This window comes from Ornithorhynchus anatinus, chromosome 6 (assembly GCF_004115215.2).
Source record: "Ornithorhynchus anatinus isolate Pmale09 chromosome 6, mOrnAna1.pri.v4, whole genome shotgun sequence".
Classification (NCBI taxonomy): domain Eukaryota; kingdom Metazoa; phylum Chordata; class Mammalia; order Monotremata; family Ornithorhynchidae; genus Ornithorhynchus; species Ornithorhynchus anatinus.
In genome coordinates, this window is record NC_041733.1 from 37,673,316 (window position 1) to 37,688,595 (window position 15,280).

A 15,280-nucleotide genomic window follows, 5' to 3' on the forward strand; every position below is an offset into this window, starting at 1 on the left:
AAACCTCCCCTTTAGACTCAGGAGGACATATGAGCTTGAGAAAAAGAGCACTTACCATGGAAGCAGGGGTGAGGAATCCCACATCTTAGCCTCTTCAGAGGTTGTGTAACTCCAAGCAACTTGAGAGGACTGTAGCAGCATTGTGAAGAGGCCAGAAAGTGGACATTCCCAATCTCCAAGGCAACAAAAAGCAGCCCTAGATACACTCTACACATTCAGCTTATCCAGTCCCTTTTCCTAGTACATGACATTTTAGGTTTTCACCCAACGTGAATTATCTGACACTGAAGAAGTTCAACCATAGGAATCTTCTATATGTAAACTGTAGGCATGTCAAATGATATATAAATAGCAATACAGTTTGAAAATACTGGCAAATATAGGTAAATATCAGGGTGACTCACTATTAATGCACTGTTCTCGTTTCCTTTACCACGACTCTACTTGAGGTAGCTCTGGTGTAACTTGAGACTGGTCACGCCTTCTCTCGATGGATTCTGAAAAGGGAAAGGGACTTGTTATTGTTATCTCACTCTTTCTATATGCCTAAAAAAAATTCTCACTTCATATTTATCATTTTATTTTCACATGCTCAACCCATCAGTCAATCGTATTTATTGAGAGCATACTGTGTGCAGAGCCCTGAACTAAATGCTTGGAAATGTATTACACAAGAGAATAGGTGGCTGCCCACAAGAAGCTTACGGTAAAGAGGGAGGAGAGAGGCTTTAATATAAGTAAATAAAATACCAATATGGACATAAATGCTATGGGGCTGACAGTGGTGTGAATAATGGATGCAAATCCAATCCACGGGTGACAAAAAAGGGAGTGGGAAAGGAGAAAGTGAGGGCTTCTGGAGTCCACATTAGGTGCATTCAATCAATCAATCATATTTCATTCAGTCGTATTTATTGAGCATTTACTGTGAGCAGAGCACTGTACTAAGCTCTTGAAAGTACAGTTCAGACATCAAGACAGACAATCTCTGCCCACAAAGGGCTCAGTGTCTAGAGGGATGCTGGGGGGAGAGGGCAGGGGGACAACATACACCATAGATGATTATGATAACTAACCAAAGAGGGCTGTACCGAAAGTTGACTTGGATTTTAAAGAAAAGCAAACAGGGCAAGGAGATGGAAATCCAGAGATGGAAAAATCTCAAGAAAATACTGCCAGTTGTAAAAGTTATGTCCCTGCACCTACTTGTTCTCCCTTAGCTCAGTGACAACGATAAAAGGGCAGCAGCAGGTAAAAAAACAAACAAAAACATTCTTTCCACTGTTGTCTGACCACGTGAATTTCCTCCCTTTGCAAACTTTTTTTTTTTAAATGGTATTTGTTAAGCACTTACTATGTGCCAGGCACTGACATAAGCTCTGGGGCAGACACAAGTTAATCAGGTTGGACACAGTCTTAAACCTCATTTTTCAGATGAGGGAACTGAGGCACGGAGCCCATACGTGACTTACCCAAGGTCACACAGCAGGAAAGTGGTGGAGTAGGTATTTGAGAGTTTACTGTGTGCAGAGCACTGTACTAAGCAGTTGGGAGACACACACTACATGCAATATACTCTTGTATTTGTCATCATCTACAGAGAAGAACCATGCCTATGGTGTTTCTCTCGACACCAAAAATATCTAGTTGTAACTGAGGAGATAAATTAATTCCATTAATTCAGTGAGCAGAAGACTTTACCATACCCATGATCCATTATGCAAAGGAATACTCTTCATAAGGTTAATTCTCAATAAATGCTACTAATCGATATTAATTCCAAGTAGGAAAAATCTCTCAGAATCTTGAAGTGGGGTCAGTGCTGGGTATTGGGAGGCCCTGCAAAATCTGGAATTTGTTGGGCACAGAATGAGAATCAATCGATTAATTATATTTATTGAGCACTTATTGTGTGCACAGCATTATACTAAGCACTTGGGTGAGTACAATATAACAAAGATGGTAAAGTGTAGACTACCCTCTAGACTGTAGGCTCACTGTGGGCAGGGAATGTGTCTGTTATATTGTACTCTCCCATGTGCTTAGTACAGTGCTCTGAAAATAGTAAATCCTCAATAAATACGATTGACTGACAAGACATGCTCTCTGCCCACAACAAGCTTAAAGTCTAGAGGACGAATAAGAAAAATAACTTGCTATCTTGGCAGACTGTCTCAAAATATTCAATCCTACAGTGCTGTGAACATCAGCAGAGCATGGTACTAAGAGTTTGTAAACACGTTCAATGCCCCCAATGAGCTTAAAATCTTTTCCTCCATAAATTTGGTGGAAAATAATCCAAGTGATTTGGATGCCACTTTGTGAGGGACTGGTTTTCTCACCCGTGAAAGTCAGAAGTAAATCATGGGTTATATTCCCACCAAAGACAACCCCAAAAGAGAAGCGATAACCTAAATGTTGCTGTCAAACAATGACGATGCCACTGATGTGTCAATCTCTTGATTTTGTGTATATCTACTTTGTGTCTCTCTTTAAATGGTAAGTGGAAGATTAGGTTGATGATTACAAATGCACGCTTGGTGCACTCTGAGCAGAAGTAGACCACAATTATATAGTTTTCAATTCCATTTAGTGATTTTTTTTGCTGTCTTTCAGCATGATTATTTACAAATACATTGACAAGTCCCATGGTGATCAATTAGGCAGATGCTTTTCGCCTCTGCACTGATTCTGCCAACGTATTTGTGGAATCCTTCTCCTCCTTCATTAATCACAGTGGGGGCATATACAGGGTCCACTGCACCTGGGTGCCAAAGCCCCTTACCTAGACAGATCTTTTTAAGGTTCACATGTATGTGAACATATATGTACATAACTGTATTTTATTTATTTATATTAATGTCTGTCTTCCTCATTAGACTGCAAGTTACTTGTGGGAAGTAAATGACTCTCTCATACTGTTGTGTTATACTCTCCCAAGCACATTTTAAGCAGACAATAAGTGCTGGAAAAATTCGACTGATTCACAATACCAACAGGGCATGGGGTTGATTGCTACCATAATAGGCTGCCGCCTATCTAAGTTTACTGGAAGACCTAGAAATTGTTCTAGTAGTTCTCAAAGAGTTAAAAGTACAGGACCAGAAGTCACAGCATCTGGATTCTATTTCTGCTTCTGCAACCTGCCTGCTGTGTGATCTTTGGTAAATCACTTCTCTGAGCCTCAGTTTTAAAGTAAATGTTTAAAGTGAATGTTGTCTATCCCCTTTAGAGTGGGAGTTCCACGTGAAACAGGGACTGCATTGAATCTAACCCAGTTCTTGGCACAGAGTCATAATTTCAACACCAAATTATTATCATTATTCAATCACTCATATTGAGAAGTGGCATGGCTCAGTGGAAAGAACACGGGTCTGGGAGTCAGAAGATGTGGATTCTAATCCCGGCTCCACCACTTGTCTGCTGTGTAACCTTGGACAAACCACTTAACTTCTCTGTGCTTCAGCTACCTCATCTGTAAAATGGGGACTGAGACTGTGAGCCCCCCGTGGGACAACTTGTATCTACCACTGCACTTAGAACAGTGCTCGGCACATAGTTAGCACTTAACAAATACCATAATTATTATTATTCAGTGCTCACTGTGTCTGGAGCACTGTATTAAGCAGCTGAGTGGGTACAATCTAACACATTTGGTAGACACCATCCCTGCCCAAGGTGAGTTGACATGATGATTTTGGGCGGTTTTGTTTTTTATCATATTTGCTAAGCTTATACCCCAGGCGCTCGGGTAGATACAAACCAACAAGGTTTGACATAGTTCTTGTCCCACATGGGGCACGCAGGCTTAATCTCCTCATTTTACGTAAGAGGTAACCGAATCACAGAGAAGTTAAGTGATTTCCCCAAGGTGCCACAGCAGGCAAGTGGCGGAGTCAGCATTAGAACCCAGGTCCTCTGAGTCCCAGCCCATGGTACCGTCTTTCCACTAGGTCATTTCACCCAAACCAACAAATGGAAACAATTACATTACCCATTACACCTTCTTTAGGATGGAGACGAGAAAACGATTGGCAACAAGATATCAAAAATGAAACAAAATGATGTGGCAAAGCTGTAGAAGACAGGTCAGCTTCGTGTGCAGCAGATAAAAGCAGCACGGCCTAATAAGAATAGCACAGTCTTGGGAGTCAGAAGACCTGGCTTCTAATTCTGGCTCTGCCACTTGCCTTCTGGGTGACCTTGGGCAAATCACTTCACTTCATTTTGCAGATGAGGGAAATGAATGAGGGAACCGAGGGACAGAGAATTGAGTGACTTGCCCAAGGTTACACAGCAGACAAGTGGCGGAGCCGGAATTAGCACCCATGACCTTCTGACTCCCAGGCCCGTGCTCTGTCCACTATACCATACTGCTTCTATACCCTGCAACAACAATTGGAAAACTGTTTAGACCAGAGGTTTCTGAAAAATTGTGATACCATAAATTAAAAAAAAATGGAATCAGGCCCAATAATGTAAAATGAAGAAGGTGGGGCAATTTTTATATGCACAATATGCAAACACGAGTGTTGATTGCATATTGATCGGATCAGCCACATCCACTAACGCTGATAAAATCTCACTGTCAGGAGCATCATATTCTAACCGGAAAGGGAGCGGGTAGAGAACTCTCTCTTACTCCACTTACTAATTAAGGAGCAGTGTTTCTCATCACATTTGGAGTATCAACCAGAGCTTAATTTAAACCGATGCAGCCAGAGACACGGAAAGGATAATCTGAGATTATATGGAGAATTATAATGACTCGATTGCATTCTTAGTCAACTTTCACTCATTTAAATATGTTCGGTCCTAGTAATTTATAAAAACAAACAACCTGCTAGTCTTTCCCAGAATGTTCCCAGGATATGCTACAGAAATAGTATATCAAATATTATCAATGGGCTATTGATTAGACATCTACATTAAATTTGTATTTATTTAACTCAATTTGCTAAGTAGAAGTTGATTATAAACATTAAACCACCAAGTTTTCCGGGCTGTGAAAGTGAAACCATATAAGCTTGTTGTGGTCAGGGAACATGTCTACCAACTCGGTTGTACTTGGCTTTCCGAAGTGCTTATTACAATGCTCTGCACACAGTAAAAACTCAATAAGTACAACTGATTGATTAATGTATACCCGTGTTGCCCCAGTGCATTTCATTAGGAGAGAGAACCTGGAAGAATGGAAAGAGGTCTGGCTTAGGAATCAGAAGACCCAGCTCTGCCACTGTTCCACTCTATGACAATGGGCAAGTCACTCAGTGGGGTGACTTAACAGAAAGAGCTTGGGGTTGCGAGTCAAGAGACCCGAGTTCAAATCCTCCTCCATCACCAGCTTCTTAGGTGACACCGAGCAGGTCGCTTAACCTATCCTGATGTCAATCAATCCATCAATGGCATTTCTTGAGCACTTACTGTGTGCAAAGCACTGTACTATGAGCTTAGGAGAGTACATGTGCAACAGAATTGGTAGGACATCTTCCTTCCCACAGTGAGCTGTCAGTCGATGAAGATACGGTTTCTTCATCTGGGCAATGGAAATAAAATAATAAAATAAACTGTGAGTCCTTTATCGATATTAATGTCTGTCTCCCCCTCTAGACTGTAGTAAACTCGCTGTGGGCAAGGAATGTGTCTCTGGTTATTGTTATTTTGTACCCTTCCAAGCGCTTAGTACCGTTCTCTGCACACAGTAAGTGCTCAATAAATACAACTGAATGTTTGAATGAGAGGTCCAAGGCCTATGACCTCTGGAACCAAAGTTTGGTTTAGGCTTCTGCTAGGCCTCTGTTGACCATCACAAAGCGTAGGGAGGCCCAGCTTGGAAAACCTAGATGTCCTTCTAGTCTCTATGTGACGAGAAGGAACCTCCTACAGTGGAATCTGCCGATCGCCGTGGCCAGCAGAAAGGCAGAATGGGCCAGTCTGGCATCACTTGAGACGGAGACTGAGGGACGGGCTGTGAAGGACAGACCAAACTTGAAGAATATTTGCAGCTGAAGCGGCAGGGCCTCTCCAGCTGGTCTGGAAACCTAACCAGCGGCCCGTTGTTGGGGACTCCTGGGCCGTGACCTCCGAGGTCCGTGAGCGATGACCTCGATGGGCTGACTGGGTGAGTTCTGGGAAACTACTCCAGGGAAGGGGAGATATCGAGCATTGGGCTGGGAATTACTCAGTCCTACTTTCCTCACAGTCTCCCGCTAGAAATCGCGGTGGCATGCTGGAGTATAACTGATCTTGCGTCAGGAAGAAACAAAAAAGGATCTCATAGTTTCTAATAAGGATTCGGTCTGTTTTGTCTTTCCCATAAATGTTGCTCACAGAAATCCAAAAAGCTCCTCACCAACAATAGCTCGTCTGCCTCCCGGCCACGTGCAGTCATTCTGGAGGAGGCATAGTCGATCAGTCAAGGCCATTGTATTTATCGAGCACTTACTGTTTCTTGAGAACTACCCGAGTTCTTAACATATAGTACATGCTTAATCAATGCCATATTTACTATTACTACTTCATCTTTTTCTGCCTCAGTTGTCTTATTTGTAAAATGGGGATGATACCTCCTAGCTTCTCCTACCTCACAGGGATGCTGTGAGGACAAAAACGAGAGAAGTGCACTAGGAATTAAAACACTGCATGAAAATGAAAACATTATATTGTTATGAGTTAGTGGCATCCGTGTATCTACATGCCGCAGACAATTACGAGGAGGAAAGTTATGCTGCACTGAGAGATGGTGCCTAACGCTTTCATATAGGAAAAAAGCACTCCAGTGATTCTGTAATTTACTTAACACTAACAATCTTTGCCCATAATTGAAACAGGAAAAAAAAATTCTATGTTCCTGGTGCTTCAACAGTGAGACTTTTAGAGAACTGTCTTACCACTTTCAGGGGTCTAGGAGACCATCCCCTAAGATATTTTTTCAGTGTATAGAATTGTCTTCAATGATAATAATAATTGGTATTTTTTAAGTGCTTACTACGTTCCAAGCATCGCTGTGCTCAGCGCTGGGGTAGTTGTGAGATAATCAGGTTGAACACAGTCTCTGTTCCATAGGGAGAATCACAGTATAAGTAGGAGGGAGAAAATGTAATTACCCTCACCCCGACCTCACTTTACAGATGAAGAAACTGAGGGGCAGAAAAATTTAATTGACTTGCCCAAGGTCCCACAGCAGTCATGTGGAAGAGCCAGGATTAGAACTCAAGTCCTCTGCCGCCCAGGCCCATGCCCTTTCTAGTAGGGGACACTATTTCTCGAGAAGCAGTGTAGCTCAGTGGAAAGAGCCCTGGTTTGGGAATCAGAGGTCACGGGTTCAAATGCCCACTCTGCTACTTGTCAGCTGTATGACTGTGGGCACGTCACTTAACTTCTGCTGCCTTTGACACTGTCGACCATCCCCTCCTCCTCCATACCTTATCTCACCTTGGCTTCACGGACTCTGTCCTCTCCCGGTTCTCCTCTTACCTCTCTGGCCGGTCATTCTCGGTCTCCTTCGCTGGAGCCTCCTCCCCCTCCCATCCTTTAACTGTTGGAGTTCCTCAAGGGTCAGTTCTTGGCCCTCTTCTGTTCTCCATTGACACTCACTCCCTCGGTGAACTCATTCGCTCTCACGGCTTTGACTACCATCTCTACGCAGATGACACGCAGATCTACATCTCCGCCCCTGTCCTCTCCCCCTCCCTTCAGGCTCGCATCTCCTCCCGCCTCCGGGACGTCTCCACCTGGATGTCGGCCCGCCACCTAAAACTCAACATGAGCAAGACTGAGCTCCTCATCTTCCCTCCCAAACCTGGTCCTCTCCCAGACTTCTCTATCACCGTTGATGGCACGACCATCCTTCCCATCTCTCGGGCCCGCAATCTCGGTGTCATCCTTGACTTGTCTCTCTCGTTCACCCCACACATCCTATCCGTTACCAAGACCTGCCGGTTTCACCTCTACGATATCGCCAAGATCCGCCCTTTCCTCTCCACCCAAACGGCTACCTTACTGTTACGGGCTCTCGTTATATCCCGGCTAGACTACTGGGTCAGCCTTCTCTCTGACCTCCCTTCCTCCTCTCTCGCCCCGCTCCGGTCTATTCTTCACTCCGCTGCCCAGCTCATCTTCCTGCAGAAACGATCTGGGCATGTCACTCCCCTTCTTAAACAACTCCAGTGGTTGCCTATCGACCTCCACTCCAAACAAAAACTCCTCACTCTAGGCTTCGAGGCTCTCCATCACCTTGCCCCTTCCTACCTCTCCTCCCTTCTCTCTTTCTACCGCCCACCCCGCACGCTCCGCTCCTCCGCCGCCCACCTCCTCGCCGTCCCTCAGCCTCGCCTATCCCGCCGTCGACCCCTGGGTCACGTCCTCCCGCGGTCCTGGAACGCCCTCCCTCCTCACCTCCACCAAACTGATTCTCTTTCCCTCTTCAAAACCCTACTTAAAACACCTCCTCCAAGAGGCGTTCCCAGATTGAGCTCCTCTTCTCCCTCTACTCCCTCTGCCATCCCCCCTTTACCTCTCCGCAGCTAAAGCCTCATTTTCCCCTTTTCCCTCTGCTCCTCCACCTCTCCCTTCCCATCCCCACAGCACTGTACTCGTCCGCTCAACTGTATATATTTTCGTTACCCTATTTATTTTGTTAATGAATTGTACATCGCCTTGATTCTATTTAGTTGCCATTGTTTTTATGAGATGTTCTTCCCCTCGACTCTGTTTATTGCCATTGTTCTTGTCTGTCCGTCTCCCCCGATTAGACTGTAAGCCCGTCAAACAGCAGGGACTGTCTCTATCTGTTGCCGACTTGTTCATCCCAAGCGCTTAGTACAGTGCTCTGCACATAGTAAGCGCTCAATAAATACTATTGAATGAACTTAACTTCTCTGTGCCTCAGTTCCCTCATCCGTAAAATGGGGATGAAGACTGGGAGCCTCACGTGGGAAACCTGATGACCCTATATCTACCCCAGCCCTTAGAACAGTGCTCTGCACATAGTAAGCGCTTAACAAATACCAACATAATTATTATTATTGAATTGAAAGAATAAATGCCCCAGAAAACCAGAGAATAATATAGGCACCAGGGAGAATGTGGCTCAAAGCTCAGACTTTGAATTTGTAGGGAAATCTAATTTCTATTATTAGAACTTTTGCTCTCACAGAAAAAAAAGAATTCACAGAGGTAATCAGCAGTTGAGTAAATGGATCTGTAAAGACCACTGACTTAGATGCCAACAGCAACCCCAAACAATTTGCCTTTTGTGATGCAAAAAAAATCATTAAAAAGGAATTTTACATCTTTATGTACATAAGAAGTTACAAAATTACAAAATTTCTAACAGGTCACCAAAAGTAATATTTGCTAATAATGAATTTGGTTTGATTTGTTTTTTCTAGGCCAGGAATATAGCTGCTTCTCATTTAAAATCAAATTCATTTTTAGTGATATTACTTTCTAGAAGCAGCTATATTTCTGGTACAGAAGAAAAAAGCTTACTATCGATATTTTTTGTTGTAATCCCACACATTACAGTGCTACATAGAGGAGTAAAGTATCCTGTATTGATTGTCTATCTTTTCAAGATGTTATGTTTATAGAATGATATATGATAGCCACTTCCTACTATTGTATTCATAGAATAAAGTACGTAAATAGGTAAGCTATGACAGTAAAACAGCTAATGGACGAAAGGGAAAAGAAATGATAAAAGGAGAAAATATTAAAAGACGAATCCCCCATTAGAGTAATGAATCTGTAAAGCAGGAAAAATACAATGAGCAGTCAAGCCTGCCAGTACTGTTAAGGGACTGAAATGTTTAAATGTATAGGGGTGTATTTTCATCAATAAAGAAATCTTAATGAGCCCAATTCTACTGCTTCTTAAAACTATTCCCTTCAGTTTAGTGCCCTGCTCCCTTTATCGTGGGTATGCTTGGCTGTCCATTCTCAAAGGAAACATTTGCTAATATGGAAATCCTTTCCTAGATTGCAGCCAAGGCTGAAGAGACTGATATGTGACTAAAGAAATATCAACCCAGTGGCCACCAGAAGATGGTCTTTTCTGGTGTTAAATTTTTGGACTCATACAAAAGCTGTTTGGTATTCAACACTGACGCTTTTCTATCCCAGTGTTTGTGGGGTCTGTGTTCAAGGCAAAGGGCTTTGCTGTCATGTCAAGGTGGGGGCTTAGTCAGATAATGTCTCTTGGAGGATCAGAGTTGATTTTGGAGAGCTGTGTCGGTGGGGATTGGGGGTGTAATCTTTCAAGACAAAGAAGCAACTGTAAATTAGAACAGAAGGACTTTCTGCAACAGCGTGAACAGTCTCCTGGAGAATGCAATCGTCAAAGAGGGCTTAAAATGGCATTTTTGTTAATTTTTTCATTTATGGTATTTGTTTTATGGTATGGTGTTTTTATTTTTGTTTATTTATGGTATATATGGTATTTGGTAACACATATTTACTATATGTTAAGCACTACTGAAAGTGCTGGGGTACATAAAAGTTAATCAGGTCAAACACAGTCCCCATTCCACATGGGACTCTCAAGTAAAAGACAGAGAACAGTTATTTAATCCTCACTTTACAGATGCAGAAACTGAGGAACAGAGAAGTTAAGTTACCTCTCAAGGTTGCACAGCAGGCAAATGGCAGAGCCAAGATTAGAACCTGGGTCCTTTGACTTCCAAGCCCGTGCCCTTTCCACTAGGCTACAATGCTTTCTAACCATATTCAAAAGGTTTTGGGGGGGAGGGTAGATTTTTTGTTTTTTTAAAATTTGTCTTTAGAATCTAGACAGGTTGCTTTATGCAGTTTCTGCTTCTATGTCATGGAGAGGAGAAAGGTTTATAGCCTTACTGTACAAGTAATAAACTAAAAGCATAATAAAAATGTTGCCATTATATAGATCAATCAAATGATGCTATGATTTCCATAGCAATATGTTTTATAAACTATTGTCCAATTGAGTTAAATGTAAAAAACATTTGTTTTGGTATTGCAAAATATCTAATTAAAATTTCTGTAAGATATATTTTCCAGGCAATATCATGAATTGATTGTTTATTCCAGTTCAGAGTTGTTTCAGGAAAATTGTAAGATATCTTGGGTGATAGTGTTATTTGCTATTTCTCTCTCAAATTGATTTTCTAATGCCCCTAACAAAGTCTGCACTATGCATTCAAGACTTTTTTTCTCATATTTTTGATTGGTTTTATTTACTTGCTATTTTAAAAAAACAGACATAAAACAAAATGAACCATGATACGAATACTACGAATCATATGTTCTCTGTATGTGGATAAAATTCCCGGGGAAACCTAAAAACGCATGAGAAAATTTGTAGTTGAAGTCAAAGGGTAGTTTTCCAAGGACTGTTTTCTGGAATTCAAATTTAAATATCGAAGCCCTCTTACAAACAAAATCCACACCATTATGTAGAATGTGGACAGATTCACCTGAAATTTCAATTATTTTTTGCTTTATCTGTATTTTTAATTAGGTAGACTACCTTCAAGTGTGGCCATTTTAATTTTCAATTGTTTGGTTCTGAAGTGTTCTTTGGGACAAAGTGAAACAATGGGGTGCTCATTTTTAAAAATTGGTCGAAAGTAGAGTAAAAAGTAGTCAAACAAATCATATATAGTTAAATCATGCATTAATGGCCATTTATAAATGAGATAAAACTGAGGAGTGATGATTGGATCTGGGGAATTGAAAAAAGAGAAGCAGGCCTTGATAATCTCTAGCTCAGGGGCCATAACTAATGGAGTACATAATAAATCTGGACCAAGGAAAGATTCTTCAGTCAGATCAATCAGTGGGATTTAATGGGCACTTTCAGTAGGTAGAGCACTGTACTAAGAGTAGAAAAGAGTAGGTATACACAGTCCAATTTTGTAAACTCTTTACAGCTTTGGGGCAATGATAGTTGCCTTTGCAATCTGACATTCCCAATTGGATCACCCCCTGGAATCTCCTTCCTGGAAATGCTGTCAGTGGCAGAGTTGTTCAGATACAAGTAAAGAAAATCTTTGCACCTGGTATAGGTTATATTGTTATCTGATATATACCTATTGATTCAGGTTGACATTATGGACTCAGTGAACCTAAGTAAGAGCAATCCCATTTTTCCTTCTGAGTGAAACTGGGCTGCATGGAAACAGGAATGCGTATGTGTGGTTAGACCTAGTTATTTGGAAATAGCTTTCATCGTTTTCATTTTGTAGAAGCTTTCTCTGGCTGCTGTGTCGCTAACACTCTTTGATGTGGCTGCATTAGAACAAACATCTTTGAGGAGAACAGGAAACATAAAAACACATCATTTCTACTTTCGCGGCACTATTAAAAAAACCCACATGGAACAAGATCATGAAAAGACCTCTTAGAGTTCATAGGATCGGGTATTTAATTACGGTGCACATATCCCTTTAGCGATAATCACCGCATACTGCAGGAAAAAAATAGCAGGTTCACACAATGCTGCTTTAAAAAAAAAAACTTTTCCAAAGAGACTTTTCTTTTATTAAATCTGAGCACATGGAACAAAGTAAAAAAAAAATGCAACAAGCATGACTCAAGAGTTGATTCTATTTTTCAGAGATGAGCTCTCAGGCTATGATTTCTATCTTACCTTTAAAACAATTTTATGGGGAGTAACCGACAGACACTTAATTGAAACGGAATGATAAAAAGACAGAGATAATTTTTTTTGCCTTGATTATTATTGTGACCAATTACCGTAGGAAAGACAAAGTGGAATAAAATCTGTCTGATGAATTTAAACAATGGTATATTCTAAAAAGAAATTCCTTTAGAAGACTTCCCCAAGAAAATGGGATAATGCTTTTAAATAAAAATATCCAGCATCTTGAGGTCCCAAAACAATATGAATGGAAAAAAAAAGAATAATAATTGCGCTATTTGTTAAGCGCTTACTTTGTTCCAAGCACTGTACTAACTGCTGGGGTAGATACAGGGTTATCAGGTTCCAAAGGGGGCTTACAATCTAAGTAGGAGGGAGAACAGGAGAACACGTGAAGAGAGCTGAGTCACTATGAAAGGAGTCTGATGACAAGGGCTAGAAATTCTCTAACGATCCTCCTGGGACAGGAAATGTCACCTACCCTGGTATTTTTGGCCCCATACTCTATCTCTGAGAATTTTCTTTTAATAGTCTCAAATGATGACTCTCAAGCAAATCCACACTCTCCTGGAGGGCTGATTGAATATACACTTCAGGCCCATTTCAGTGATATCCATAATCCTTTCCATATATTTAGATCAACCTCCAGGCGCAGAAATTCTCCATCACAACCAAGAAAAGCATCATGACAACCGTGGCCTTTCCTTCCGCCTCCGAGGGTCCCCCCTCCCAGCCTTTCTCAAGCCCCCAGGGGATAAAAGTCACTCCTGCCCACTCTCCGATTCCTTTGTCGATGCCAAAAAAGCAGCAGCATAGCCTAGTGGAAAGAGCATGGGCCTGGGAGTCAAAAGACCTGAGTTTGAGTCCCGGCTCCCCCACTTGTGTGCTGGGTGACCTTGGGAATGTCACTTCCCTGTGCCTCACTTATCACATCTGTGATTAAGACTGTGAGCCCCATGTAGGATTTGGATTGTCTCCAACCTTGTATCCACCCCAGAGCTTAGTACAGTGCCTGGAACATATTAAGTGTTTACCAGATACCACTAGAAAAGAAAAAAAAAGAGAGAAAAGCACTGTGATAACTACTATCCTCTCCCCCAACAACGAGGTTCCTGTTTTCTATCTGGTGTACCTCATGTGGGCCAGGTCAGGGAAGAAGTGGCTTTCAGATTCTTATTTTGTGATGGAGAAAAGCACCATGTGACCTGTGACAGAAGGTCCCTGATCCAGGCCTGTTCTGCTCTACCGGGCAGAGGAAAAAAGTTGCTACTTGGCACTTTTGGTAGCCTCATCGCCTCTGGGACCTCATCGCCTCCGGGACTTCGAGGATATTTTGTGCGTTTGAGACATACAAACTCAGATTGTGAGCCCCCAGGGGAACACCTATGGGTTATCTCCCACTCTTAAAAGAGAAGCAGCAGGGCTTAGTGGAAAGAGCATGGGCTTGGGAGTCAGAGGATGCGGGTTCTAACTCTAGCCCCACGTGGGACAACCTGATTACCTTGTATCTATCCCAGCGATTAGAACAGTTAGTAAGCGCTTAACAAATACCATAATTATTATTATTATGAATACAGTGCTTTCAACTCACTAAGCACTTAATAAATACTATTGCTACTAGAAATCACTTCAGAAAGCTGAATGCCTTGGCTATTCAAAGATTTCCTGCAAAGAGCTTTGCCAAATCCTGACTATCAAGATAGCAGAAGGTAATGGAGTAGGTGATGAGGAGTCCTGAGATTCCTCCCTTCTCAGACAGGGCTCATAATAATAAGCATATTTGGCATTACGATATTTATAAAGTCAAGTTTGGGGTAGGTACAAGACAACTGTTAGATCGGGCTCAATCTCTGACCCACACAGGGTTCACAATTGGAAAAGCAGCCTGGTCTAGAGGATAGAGCGCGGGCCTGGGATTCAGAAGGACCTGGGTTCTAATCCCACCTCCTCTACTTGTCAGCTGAGTGACTTTGGGCAAGTCACTTAACTTCTCGGTGCCTCAGTTGCCTCATCTATAAAATGGGGATTAAGACTGCGAGACCCACGTGGGACAACCTGATTACCTTGTATTTACCCCAGTGCTTAGAACAGTGCTTGGCACATAGTAAGTGCTTAACAAATACCATTATCATTATTTTTATCCCAGCTCCATCACTCGTCTCCTGTATGGCCTTGGACAAGTCCTTTCCCTTCCTCTGTGCCCTGTACCCCATCTGTAAAATGGGGACTAAGACCGTGAACCCCATGTGGGACAGGGACTGTGTCCAACCGATTAATTTATATCTACCACAGTGCTTAGTACACTGTCTAGCACATAGAAAGCGCTTCAACAAATACCATAAAGAAAAAAATCAAAGTGGTATTGAGAGCAGGTATTTTATCACTATTTGACCGGTGAAGAAACTGAGGCCCAGAAAGATCGCATAGCCCACAAATGACAGAGAACCCAGTCTCCACTTTCAGTGTTATGCAGGTTCACGAGGTCCTGCTGCCCCTGTTCTGGGCAAGAACGCTTCTCGTCAACTCATTCCGGTCTACCAACCAACTCCTGATGCAGTGCTTAATGTTGCAGTTGATTACTTGGGTTCTTTGCTTCCCTTCCTCCTTTCCCTGCACATATTTTATCACATTTCATTACTT

The 15,280-nt window shown here is 42.2% G+C and overlaps 1 long non-coding RNA gene across 1 annotated transcript in view; it reads right to left on the minus strand.

Annotated features, from left to right (window-relative positions):
* Positions 1-410: 410 nt before the first annotated feature.
* Positions 411-15,280, minus strand: part of LOC120638478 — a 492,540-nt gene continuing 477,670 nt past the window's right edge. The window contains exon 6 of the long non-coding RNA XR_005660150.1: positions 411-497. This is a non-coding gene — a long non-coding RNA (uncharacterized LOC120638478). The remainder of the gene's footprint in view (positions 498-15,280) is intronic.